Source organism: Coenobita brevimanus, chromosome 39 (genome assembly GCF_032717465.1).
Source record: "Coenobita brevimanus isolate Jiangsu-jjx chromosome 39, ASM3271746v2, whole genome shotgun sequence".
NCBI classification, from domain to species: Eukaryota; Metazoa; Arthropoda; class Malacostraca; order Decapoda; family Coenobitidae; genus Coenobita; species Coenobita brevimanus.
Genome location: NC_136992.1, coordinates 29,081,071 through 29,095,279, shown reverse-complemented (window position 1 = coordinate 29,095,279; position 14,209 = coordinate 29,081,071).

Below are 14,209 nucleotides of genomic sequence, written 5' to 3'. Positions count from 1 at the left end.
CTTGTAAGTTCACTCAAATATCTTGATTTTATTTTTGATGGAGAAAGACTGTTGGGTGCGGAAGGTGGCAACGTTGGGGGCAGGGTTGTGAGAGGCAGACTGAAAAGGTCTGGGACGAGGTCATAGGGTGTGACCTCAGGGATAAAGGACTGAATAGGGGGGCTGCCAGAGACTGAGCAGTGTGGAGAGCTGCCATTAGGTTACAAAGGCCGACAGATTCAAGCACGTTGGAACCTGTATAAATGATACGATAACAATATTTGCAGAGTCTGTTAATCCTGTACTTTTTGAACTGGAAGATATAGCCTCCATTAACCCCATCAGGGCTGTAAGTCCTCCCCAAAGTTGTAAAATGCCTGGTGGTGGCTAGAGTAGAACCAAAAAAAAAAAAAAAAAAAAAAAAAAAATGGTGCTAGGGGAGGTGCCTCAAGAGTACCACCCCATCAGAGCCCAAGGTCTTCCCTGAGTTGTAAAATTGCCTGTTGGTAGGAAGACTAAAACCAAAAATAAATTACTAAGGAAGAGGTGCTAGGGGCGTTAAGGAATTAGTTTACCTCAGTTTGAATTTATCCCTGTGACTGGTTCTCCTTCTGCCTGTGAATGTTGCTTCTTCCTGTGAATTTTTCCATCTGCTTGTGACCGTTTCCTTTTACCATTGACTAAACAATGGTTTCCTTCTGCTTTTGACTTCCCCTAAGGGAGAGGGGGAATGAATACTTCCTCAGTATCCCTGCATGTTAAAGGCGATTAAGAGGGAAAGTTAATCTTTCTCTCCTTACTGTGCCCTTCTCTGTCCCACCTCGCTTCTTGATGTTTTTTTTATTATTTCTTGTGGCCTGTATTTTACCACCAGCCCTATCAGGTTAGACATTTGGTTTTATGACACGGATAGTTAAAGGACCTGCCATTAACACTGACCCATCCTCCCTGCCTCCCTGTGCTTTAACGCCAAACTGTTTCATCACCAAACGTCTTCATCGCCAGAGCTACTTCCAAGCCAGTCTTAGTGCCATGTAGCCAGTGTGACTTGGTGCTGGTTCATTAATCCTTCCTTCCTACTGCCAGTGACAAGCTTTTAAAGGCAGTGGCCAGGCATCTTTCACTGAATGGATCTTGACTTTGTTCATTTCTTGTTTGGGAAGCTTTCTCATGTAATGCAGACTTTGAAATAGTCTCCAGAATTACTTCAGTAGATATAGATGGATAAATAAAGCACACAGGGAGTATGGAGGATTATCTTTAGGTGTATTAGCGGTGTTTACATCTTTTGCCTTCTCGGTTTGGCTGTCGTTAGTGTCAGTGGGTTAAGGTGCTGTTGACTGATGTTAATAATTTGTTACGTGGTTGTTTGCTACTGTATTTACTGTAGATGCCTGGTGTTCCAGTGGGTAAGATGGAGCTAGATGTGCTTTGGAATATTACTAGGTCTGTTCACCTCTGGCAAAGGCAAAAGGTCTGAATGTTTTTTTTTTCCCTTCAAGGAAGGTTTAAATATCTGCTCCTGGACACCTCTAAGCTATTTTCTCATGAAATACAAAGCTGCTCAGTCTGAAATTTTGTTGATTTATCATGTCAGCTGTTGCCAAAGCTGACAATTGGGTGCATTTCAGTTTGACTTTAAGGAGGTATTGTAGCGACTTAACGAAATACAAAGTTGCTCAGCTTGAAATTTTGAGTTGATTTATGTCAGCTGTTGCATCAGCTGATTATTAGGCAGTTATAAATTTTGGCCGTAAGGAGGCATTTTAATAGTTTCACATTGAGTATCAAAGAGAAACTTAAAAATTGGCTGCAGTCTGTGCAGATAGGGCCTAGTCTCTTCTTGTTTAGATATGGAATGTAGACTTCTGATCTTGTTTAAATAATTCAGATGGCAGGTGTTTGAATGTTAGGTGTGTGTCAAGTGTGTTTAGATTAGGTCAGTGGGTTTTGGTGTAGATTAGGTCAGTGGGTTTGGGTGTAGATTAGGTTAGTGTTTTGGTGCCGGGTGCCTCAGCAATTGCATCTTAGTATTTCAGTTTTGGGAGTGGTTCATTTCCATCAGATTAAAACAAAGCAGGTAATGTCTTGTATTTTGCAGGAAACAAGATGACTTCCAACAAGATTTGTGAAGATATCAAGACAGCAAGGTGAAGCCGTGTGTGTAAATGCATTTTTCCAAGAAGATTGGTAATGTGTTAAAACTGCATCTCTCATATTTTGCTTTAACTTGGCCGAAAAATACCTTGCTAGTCTTGAAGTGTTGTGGAAAGGGTTTAACTTTGACCTAAAATTACCATCTTTGAATCGTAACTGTTTTGCTATACTGTATTAGAATTAGTGACGTTAGTCATGAAGTGTTGTGGAAAGGATTTAGAGGCAATATATTTGTCTTTGCTACTGAACTAAATGAGGTAAACTATCTTGGCCAAGTTAAAGTGAAAGAATTGTAGTTATGTGTACAGAAAGTCCTCATTTATTCTAGGCATGAAGTGCAGTTTTATTCAATTACTTTTTTCAGTCAAAGTACGTAACTCATTTTGTTCCCTGGCTCGTTTATGTGGTAGTCTTGAAGTGCTGTATTTTGTGCCCAGGCTTATCTAAACATGAACATGTTGGTCTGCTGGCTGAATTTGCCCTTGTCCTGTAGTCCACCATTTTCCTTCATGGGACGATAGGGAGGTATAAGACTAGTAACCAAGGAGGCTCCCGTACTCCACCATCCTTGGAGGATAAGGGAGGGAATTGAGGGATGTTTTGTTTACTGGGATTGTGAATTGAAGGGCCAGTTGTTGTTGATCAGCCCCAGTCTGTCTCGCCAAGCAGACCCATCAACCACAGGCAAGCAACAACCCCTTGCAAGGCCTTCCCACAATGTGAACCAGTGTTCCCTTATGGTTAACACTTTTCCGCTGCAGCAGGGTGTGGGGAATAATGTGGAGGTTTGGTTCCTGGATGGGTGCTGCATTTGAATCTCCACCCAGTTAACACAGGCACCACAGTAGGTTCCACATCACCCTGTATCTGGTTACATGGTTACCACCCATCATTGTAAATGTTTTTTTGGGGTTGCAGGAAACCATTAGGCTTGTCACCTGGTGTAGAATCACCCAAAGTAGAGAGAAGAGAAATGGAAAGTGACAGGAAGGAAAGGGAGAAGTAGGGAAAGAGGACAAACATTATGATGAGTTACCAGTACCAATAGTGCAGCCTTGATAATTCGAACCTCAAAAGTTTGGAAATCTCTAAAGTTGGAATACCATAATTGACGAAATCTTTAGTTTTTATTTCCCAGTATAAGCACACCAGTACCCCCAGACACTAGCATCTAAATTGGCAGCTGCACTTATCCAATACTAATGACCTGATCACCTTAGTGTAAAGTGTCTGGTTCATTAAAAATTTCCTTTACTCATTGTGGTTAAGAAGCTCTGTTCCTTGATTGTTTTACCGTATTCAGATTTGACCTTAATTGTGGCTTCAAGTAGTGCAGTGCTGTGGAAAAAAATTATGCAGTATAAGAATGCAGCTGAAAGTACTTAGTGTGTGTTGTGAAATGATTGTGATGGAAATTACCATGCATGACATAAAAAATTGGGAGTTCTTAGTGCTGTACCAACAGAAACTAAAGTTAATAACTCTTTGCCAGTGTTCGCAAAGATAGTGGTGGTGTTCAACATAACAGTATATGACATTACAAAGCAGGGTGATAAGGTTTTTCAGTTGAGTGAAATTATGGTAAATATTCCTACATCACACAACACCATGGAACACCACTTGTCAGACATCAGCTAATTTGTCTCACTTTTGACATAAGCATGATTGTTGGTAGGCAGCAGTCTTGTTATATAATTCTCTTAGATCATTTGCATCACTGTTAAACCACTGTGCAATCTATTTTTGAGTAGATATAAACCATCATCATCTTTTTCCATTTGTTTCACACACACACACACACACACACACACACACACACACATGCATTCATGTATTGCATCACTGAGGTTGCAATGTTTCTGCAAGATTATAGTCGTGCAAACTCGCAATAAGTGTACATTATCATAAAATACATCATAAACTGTGATCAGTGCGCAATATGTGAAGTGTAGCATCACGTATGGGTTGGTTATACGGTTACCACCCAGGATTGTAAATGGTTTCCTGGCTTACAAGAAACCATTAGGCTTGTTACTCAAAGCCACCTGAAAAGGAAAGAAGAGTATTAAAAAGTGACAGGAAAGATGAGAGAAATAGGAAGAGAGGAGGACAGACACAGAAATAATGATTGTGAAGGAATTAGTAGACAGTGCTGCATCAAGGAGTGGATGGATGGTGGTTGCTGAAAGATGTAAATACTCATGTACAGTACAGTACTGTAGTTTTTACGTAAATAAATGAATGCATAATTAGTCCCTTATAAGTTACTGATTGATGTTAAATATGAATACAGCTGCAAAGTGTTTTAGACCAAGGGGACTTAAACAAGATTGGGAAAGGGAAATGTGCAAGAAAAATACTTCACGGTTTGTAGCAAGTATTGTACTGATAATTATTACCTTGAGTTAAGAGATAAATGGTAGTGTTACAAAAACATTGCAAAAATTGAATGGCTAAAGCTAGCTAGTTAGGCCAGACAATTCTTGTCAGAAGCGTGTCTAAACTGAGAATTAAGGATAGCCAGAGAAATGCTTGATCTGTAGTTCAGATGTTTCAAAAGTTCAAGAAGTTTGGACACAAGCACTTCAAATTTGAGGTTGTACTGGATATCAAGTGAGTAGATGATCAGTCACCTAGCACCTTAGGGACTAGTAACCAAGGAGACTCATGAAAGCAGTCTCCTGTACCTGTAACGTTTATTACAATACCACATTGATATGACACACAACCTTAACCAAGGAGACTGTGCCACCTCATGAAGGCAACCTTCTCTATTGCCTATTAAATTTAATTGTTATATGTTTTTAAACCTGACGGATCCCTATTCCCTTTTGTCTTAGTTGATGGCAGTTTGTAGTCAGATAGGTATCTAGGTATCTAGGGCTGGTGGCAATACTGTCAAAGCAGAGGGAGTGTGGCTGTGTGGTTTACCGACAGGGGTGTGGGAAGTAACTGCATCTTGTTCAGTGTTTGGTAAGAGGGTGGATGAGATGTACAGTAGTGGTATTAGAGGTAGACTGGAAAATGCTGATATGGTGTGAGCAGTGTGTGGGGTGAGTATATGGAGATTCAGGCATGGGAGGATTGATCTTGTTGGTTTGTTGTGTGAGTGAAGGATTATTTTAAATTTGGGGGACATTATGTGCTGGAAGTGGGGCAGGAGTTGGCTCAGTGGCTAGGGTAAGGGGTAGTTGGAGGAAGTTCAGGGAGCAGTTGCCTCTCCAGACATTGAGAGCGCTCTCCCTCAGTGCTAAGGGATCTTTCTCTATGTGGCATATTAGGAGTTTAATGCTGTAAGGTGGTGACCTGGGTAGTGGAGGAGGATGTTGGTAGGCTTAAACGTACAGAAATGACATTGATTAGACTTGTACGTAGTATATTCTTGAATGACAGGCCTTGGGAGGGGTGTTAGGATTGCAGTTGAAGAGTTGAGAAGAAGGATGGGTCTTGAATGTTTTGATGTAGTGATGAGGAGGGGTAGATTGAAATGGTTTGGACATGTGGAGAGGATGGAGGGTGAGAGCTGTGATTGTTTAAAAAAGATCTCGGATGAAGTCAAAGAGTGAGACCTCAGGGATAAGGGACTAGACAGGGAGACTGCCAGGGATCAAGTAGCATGGAGAGTTGCCGTTAAGTGACCAAGGCCGACTCATGCAAGCATGTTGAAGCTTTTGTAAGTGATAGGAAAGTAAACAAAGTAAGCAAGGAGACTGTCATACCTCATAACTATCATCAAACAATGCAGTGCGCCCCCCCCCCTTTTTTTTTTTTTTTTTTTTTTTTTTTTTTTTTTTTTTCATCAAACAGTGCAACCCCACTCCCCCCCTTCTCTTCTTCGTTTACTCTTTCCCCAGTTCTGTCAGTTGAGAAGAGTTCCTATAAAGCTTGGTCAGGGAACAAAATTTTTCTTACCAGTTGTATGGAGGGAATACTGTTACTAAGTTCATACCTGTGACAAAACGAGGACATCTGTATATGCACTGTATTTGCGGATGTGGGAGCATCTCTTGGCCAGTCAGTCAGTCAGCCCTTTTGATTTCTCTACAGTTCTTCTCGTGTAGATTTTAATATATATTGCGGCCCTCATGATCCCACATCCATTACTTGTATATTTGTGCTGACCTAAAATGCTTCATTCCAATATATGATTGCTTTATATAAATGTTTTAATATTTTATGTTGTGGAGTATGGTGTTTTCACCTTTAAGACTTTTGTGATATGAAAAACTTGATTTTGACAAGGCAATCGTAGATTTTCCGATATTTTGGAGGTAGTAAAATTAATTGTGCTTTTTAAAATCTTAGTTGTTTTGCCAATGAGTGCAGTATTTTTGCAACTCTGTAATCTAAACTCGTAACCCAAAAACTGCAGCTAAAAAAAAAAAATCCATACTTCCAGTGCAGACAAATGCAACGTGCCAGTTTTTATTCCATCTGACTGCAAGTGTTGCCTCTTTATCGCACTTCTGTTATTGCGTCAGTGGTCACTGCTCCTCTGAAACGTCTGCTTACATCCCTTGTCCACTACAGTGGATGCAAAGCACCCGTCTAGCAGGAAACTCATACCTTTTCTGTCTGACACACTAATGCAAAAGTTAAGTTACTCCCATTCCTCCATGTATGCAACATAATTCTGGAACTGCCATCCTCTTCATTTCCTGCTGCCTATGACACTCCAGTCTTTTAAATGCTTGAGTGCACAGGCATTTCAAAATTAACGTATCTTGAATTTGGTTCGTAGCTTTTTATTTTTTGTTTGAGTGAAAAATCTTTCAGACCTTTTCATTTGCTTCTTCCTTGCTTTAACAAAATGTTTAATTTAAATCGTTCAGGTAGCAGCATTGCCAAAAAATTAGCTGCTATAGCGTTCATCTATCATGTTAGACTGAATCAGAGACCATTTGCATGGGTTTGAAATGGCTGGGTAGGCGAGGAACAGCATACTGATGTTGTATAAACATTATTAGTTGCCTACTTGCACCAGTCCATGAGCGATAAATGTAAACTTCAGCCCATCTCGGTTAAGATGTGTCGCTGTTTATCATACGATCAAGAAAATAATAAGTAAACTGTGGGAGGCTGTTCATAAGCTGACTTTCCCCCTCCCCCCCAAGGATTTTTAATGAAATAAAGTCTTAAAGGTGAGAAATGTTACTTCATGTTGTATATATAACTTGTGGCCCTATTATCACGGGAGTGAATTTTTTTCTTTAGGATATTTCATTGTTACGTATATAAAGCTAGCATTCCACATGAGTCTAGTCAAAAGTGATGGTTCATTCTGTTGCCTTTTGCTCCAAAAATTATAATTGGGAGACAAAGGATGTAATGGAGGGATGGCGTGGAAAGGATGGAGAGAGAGAGAATTAACTAGGAGAGTGTGGAGAGTACGTGAGGTGGAGGGGGAGACCATGGATGAGGTGGAAGGATGAACTAGAGAGATGTACAAGAGAGGATTGTGTTTATTGTGGTGGAAGGATGAAATAGAGAGGTATACAAGAGAAAGGATTGTTAATTGTGTGTGGGGGGAGGGGAGATAATGATGTAAACTAGGGGAGTACATGTGAGGTGGAGGATGGGGCCTGAGGATGAGAGAGAGGAATGGGGTGGAGAGGCACATGAAAGAAGGGTTTATATGTTAGGGGGGAGGGCAGAGAAGTAGCAGGGCACAGGGAGGCAATTTGTACACTTGCAGGATTAATGAGTTTGGCTATAGGTAGAGGTAGATAGCTGGTCCATACCTTCACATTCTCTGTTATAGTAATATTACCACGAGCTATATATTTTTAAAGATTTTTGTGTTTGCTGAGAAAATACTCTGAACTTTAACTTGGCCTAAAATTTTAGGCTTTCCAGCCTGAATTACAAGTTGTAATAGTTTTAAAACATGATGGTAGTCACAAACACTGGATTTTGATCCATAGCATTGTCTTTCTCTGCCTCAAGTTATGTGACAGATGGAAAAGAATGAACAGTTGGCCCAAAGTAGTGAAGAGTATAAAATTGTCAGGTTCAGTGCAATGTGATTTTGTTGGACATTGAACATGCATAACAACCAGTTTGTTAGTATATTTGAACCTCTTCAGTACAGTGATGTCTTTTCTGTTTATTGTTGCAACATCACACATGATTTTATTTTGGTTTATTGCTGCTGCTGCCACACTATTTTATTCAGCATATGAAGGAATTCTTGCATCATCCCTGTCCTCTCCTTGCTATACCCAGACATGTAAATCCCGCTGAGGGAGGGAACAGTTTAAGGATTTGAATTTCATAAAATTAGACTTTACTGATCTACCAGAAGGCCCGCCGGCATGTCGTAAAAATACCCCCGCTAATACCAATACACCAGTCCTGTATGAGACAGCCCTAGCATGTATTCAATATGGACAGTGGGTGTTAGCACCGAAGTGGTGACATGTAGAGGTGTGCGGTATGTAGGAGGACTACTGGGCCTTGAAAGCAGGCTGTGAAGCCTATGCCCAGAGTCGGTCACATTAAAAAAAAAAAAAAAAAAAAAAAAAAAAAAAATGCTTCCTTATGTGTCATGTCCTCCCATACCTGCCATGTCCTGATCTTAAGCTGAGTAAAATTGTTTGGTGTCAGCAAGCATAAAATGTCCTTGTACCAAAGAGGTTAAATGTCCCTAGTCAATCCTATGATTTGCCATTTTGTGTTTATCTTTAACATGCATTAATGCAAACACAGGGTGCACACTGTGTTTAGCAATCAGTGCATGTTAACAAAGCCCTTCTCATCCTTTGATTGCCATGTTTCTTTGTATAGCTCTGCTTGGCTTATAGCCAAGTAAAGCAATACGAGACATGGCATTTACAAAGTGATGAGCAGGGCACGGTCCTGGAAGCATCTAGGGGAGCAGCGCCGAACCTATCTCGATAAATGGGCCATAAAAATAAGGACTGGCAACTCTCACGCCTCGGGTTACCAGTCCTTATTTCTCTGGCTCATTTATCGAGATAGGTTATTTTTTGACCACCTCCACTCCTGTGTATACCTACTGGAAATAAAACCAATGTTTTATTTCAATGTCTTTATTATAATATACCTTTTCTTTACATACATATTTTTTCTATATATATATATATTAAGATGTGGACTTTGAAAAAATATCAAAGAGAATAATACTAAGACCTTTTTTGAATAGTACGAAGAGGAGATCACTTCGTACTATTCATATATGTCTTGGTATTATTCACTTTGATATTTTTTCAAAGTCCACATTTTGTACACACAGTATGAAGGAGAAAACACTTATATAGAGAGAAGCCAACTGATAAAAAAAATTATGAACTTAAAAAATATTAAGAAAACACTTTAGTAAAACATCGGCTTCACAAAACAGGTCTTATGAACATGCAGGAGCTGAGTAAAAATCAAATATTCACAAGCAAAGAAACAAATACAATAAATGAAATATACAAAGACTAAACAAATTACATACGGGGCAAGACAAGGAAGGGAAGAAGAGAGCAGCAAACAAGAGCAGAGGCAGAGGAAGAACACAACAGAGCAAGGCAAGTGTGGCAGATGAAGGGCAGGACATAGCACTCATGGAAAAGCACTGCAGTGTGGAAGACGAAGGGCAAGGCAAGAACAGTAGAACATACCAGGGGAGGACAGGGCAAGGGTGGAGGGCAGGTCAGAGGCAGGAGACGTAAGAGATGACAGGGCATAGCAAGAGTGGCGGAGGATGACAGATGAGGGATAGTAGGACAGAAACAGCTTGACAGGGCAGGGGTAGACAGTGCAAGGGTGCAGGGCAGGTAAGTGGTGGCACGACAGGGTTGGCAGGGCGCAGGGGAAGGGAGGACAGGTAAGAGATGGCTGGACTGGGATAACAGGACTAGCAAGGTAGGGGAGGGCATGGCTGTGTATTGCAAGGGTACAGGGCAGGTAAGGGAGGACAGGTAAGAGATGGCTGGACTGGGATAACAGGACTAGCAAGGCAGGGGAGGGCATGGCTGTGTATTGCAAGGGTACAGGGCAGGTAAGAGAGGACAGGACAGAACAAGGATGGTAGGATAGGGATGGCAGGGGAGGTCATGGCTACTATGTATTGCAAGGGAGGGGAGTACAATGCAGGTAAGTGATGGGAGGACAGGAGTGACAGGACAGGACAAGACAGGGATGGCTGGAAAGGACATTGATAGCAGGAACAGCAAGGGACACCTGGCAGGGCACAGCAATGAAGGGTTGCAGGGTGGTGGTGATCGAGAGGTTGGATGGGTGGTAAGGTGAAGAGGAGAACAAGGAGGAGCAGGAGAAACAGATGGAGGGAGGGAGCCTAATACAATACTTAACTATATGAAATACTAAAACACACAGAGAATAAACAATGAAATGTTTTCATTTATAGTATTAATGCCAACAATAAGTATCATTAATTTAAGCATCAGAAATTGCTTGTTAATCATATGATAACTTACTGGCAAACCCCTATCAGTAACTCCCCATTTAAGCTACTTTCATTAAACACAGTTTCTCTACTAACTGGTCAGTCAAAAACACAAACATTTCACATATACTTCTTAATTAATCTCAAAAGTGTGTTGTGAAAGATCAAGGTTAATTCATCTAAAAATATTACTAATTTAAATTTAACATTAATACATATCTTCATATTAATTGCTGTCTTGCATATGATCCTTAAATGCTTGAGAAAATGGCCCTCTTGCTGGGACCTAACCCTAATTTTACACAATGTTCACCTATTAGCAACTTGCGGGAATATATATCAATTATTAAATGAGGAATTACTTTTTGCTGGCATTATACACAAATGACTTAGTCATCGGGGGCACACTCTTTCAGCATTGCAATATACACAAGACAACTTGGGTGTCGCCGTGTGGAAAATATAAAAATCAGATTGATCACATCGCTATCAGTAGGAGGCATAGAAGTTCTCTGCTAGATGTTCATGTTAAACGGGGAGCGGATATTGGTAGTGACCATCAACTCAGCATTGCAAAAATAAGGTTTAAACTTAAAAATCAGAAGAAGGAAAAATCTGGTGTTGGTAGATACGATATTGTTAAGCTTAGAAGGGAAGGAGAAGAAAAGGAGGAATTCAGATTAGAATGCAGAAATAGGTTTTTGGTGTTGGAAACGTTGGAAGAGGGGGAGAGAAGTGTAGATGAGATGTGGGAGGATGTGAACAAAGTTTTGCATGAGACTGCTGAATGTACGATTGGAAGGAGACATAGATTCAGGAGAAAGAAATGGATATCAGAGGAAACGTGGGATATGATAAAAAAGAGAGGTGAGGCTAAATTGAGGAGTGAGATGCAATGCGTTGATGAACGAGAGATTGAATTAGCAAGAGCTGCGTACTGGAGTTTGAATTCAGAAGTAAGAAGGTTAGCTAGGAGAGATAAAAGAAGATGTGTGGATGAAAAGGTTGCAGAGACTGAAATCTTAATAAACAAAAATGATGGACAGAGTCAAAGAATAGCATATGAATCGATTAGAGAACTGAGTGGTAATGCAGGTAAACGCAAGGAAATACCAGTTAGAGATAGGGAAGGAAATTTATTGACAAAAGATGGAGATATTAAAAATAGATGGAAAGAGCATTTTGAGACAGTTCTTAATAGACCAATACCACCAGAAGAGGATATACCGTCTGCTCAGGAAGATTTAAATATAGAAACAGGAGAGTTGAGGCTTGCAGAAGTGGAGAAAGCAGTAAAACAGTTAAAGAATAATAAGGCACCAGGGGAGGATGGTTTATTTTCGGAAATGTTTAAAGTGGAGGGGGATAGATTAATAATGATCTTGACCAAGCTATTCAATAAGATATGGGTGACGGGGTTACTACCATCAGTTTGGAAGAATGGTGTAATTGTTAAAGTTCCGAAGAAGGGAGACCTGAGTGAATGTGGTAATTGGAAGGGCATCTCTTTGTCACCGATAGCTTTGAAAGTTTTCAGTAGAGTGTTGTTAAATAGGTTGGAGCCGGTGGTTGAGGGTATTCTGAGGGATGAACAGGCTGGTTTTAGAAAGGGACGTGGTTGCAATGATCAGATCTTTATAGTTAGGCATTTGATGCAGCAAGTTAATGAAATGAGAGTACCGTTAAGTCTTTGTTTTGTTGATTTTGAAAAGGCTTTTGATAGTGTTTCGAGAGAGACTATGGGGAAGATCATGAGACATTATGGAACACCAGAGGAGTTTGTGAGGGTCATTATGAACATGCATGAGGACACATTTTGTAAAGTGATGGTTGATGGTTGTCTGAGTGATTCGTTTGAAGTCAAGTCCGGAGTAATTCAAGGTGGTGTTCTATCGCCTTTACTATTTATATTGGTCATTGATTACATTATGAAACGCGTTGGAACAGAAACCGGTGCAGGTATACTTTGGGGAGAGAACAAGAAACTTTTGGATTTAGATTATGCAGATGATATAGTTTTGATTTGTGATGGGCCAGAAGAGATGCAGAGAGTGTTGGACTGTTTGGTGAGTGAAGGTCGCAAGGTGGGTTTGGTTATTAATTGTGGAAAAACTGAAATAATCAATATGAATATGGAAAATGCGCAGGAATGTGTAATTGGAGGTATGGTTGTAAAGCAAGTTGATAGGTTTAAATATTTAGGTACTTATTTAGCCAAGGATGGTTCTTTGAACTTTGAATTCGAGGAAAGGTTAAAGAAGGCTAATCAGGCAATGGGAATGCTTAAAAATATTTGGAATAATAACAATTTTTCTGTGCATACAAAAATCAAACTTTATAAGGTAATGGTTAGGAGTATCTTAATTTATGGACACGAGTCTTGGTACAGCACAGTGACTATGGAAAATAAATTCTTGGTGTTTGAAAACAAAGCACTTAGAAGAATATTAGGAGTTAAGTGGTGGGAAAGGATACCAAATAGTAGAATTAGAGAAATAACGGGAGTGCAGCCGGTCGATGAATATGTTAGATTCTCACGATGGAAGTGGCTAGGACATGTGTACAGTATAGGAGACAGGGAATAGTACGAGGTACACCAGGGTGGGTGGCACTTGGTAGGAGAGGTAGAGGAAGGCCAAAAGAGACGTGGGTGAGGACAATGAGACGGGAAGCTGGAGATGAGTGTTGGGAGATCTTGAGGAGTTAGCACAAGATAGGATGTGGTGGTGTGAGTTCATCGAGGCCCTATGCATCCCCGAGGGTGCCACAGGAAATGACTGATTGATTGATTGATACACAAACAAAACTGACAATTTACACATATTCAGTTTGTAAAAGTGTAGAAAATGTGCCATAAGATCTCGGATGAATGTGTTTCAGATATTTCAAAACTATCCCATGTATATACTGACGTGTACATGGGCCTGTAGAAACAGTTCAGTATTTTTATACCATGCGTATCATACCATTTATGATGGCTCCAACGTGTATTCATCGGCCATGGTCACCTAATGGTGGCTATCTACACTGCTCAATCTCTGGCAGCCACCCTACAACCTCATCCCGTGTCTTTTTCACTCTGCCTCTCGCAACCCTATCCCCAAAATTTACACTTCTCACCTTCCGCACCCTGTTGTTATAAAAATGTGGTGCTAGGCAGACACCTTCATCTGGTGGCACTGATATAACCAGACCATGTCCAGTGAAAAAGGACTGATGCTCACTCACTGACCATTTAAGCCCCTGGAATCCTGACCTCACATATTTCTCTCTACAACTCCATGACTTTCTCATTCCAGACCAACACCAATACAATACCAGCTGGTGTTCTCAGTGCCAAAGATTCCTCGTGGCTCAGCACACAGACACAGGACAACAAAGGGATTCTCAATCCAGAAAAACACGAACACGTAAACACCACCACACCCCAACAAGACCTCCAAGACAGACTTATGAGGCTGCCTCCTCCCCACAGCCTCACTATGTACCTCTTCATCATAAGTTATTTTTATCCGACAGAAGTGCACCAATCCCATGAAACACAGTAATAGTTAAACTGACCCTCCAGTCTGGCCCCACTTTGTCAGAGAAAAATAAAAGCATTATGGCCACTCAAACCACCAAGGAAGTTACACTAGACTTATCACTTGACCTCTG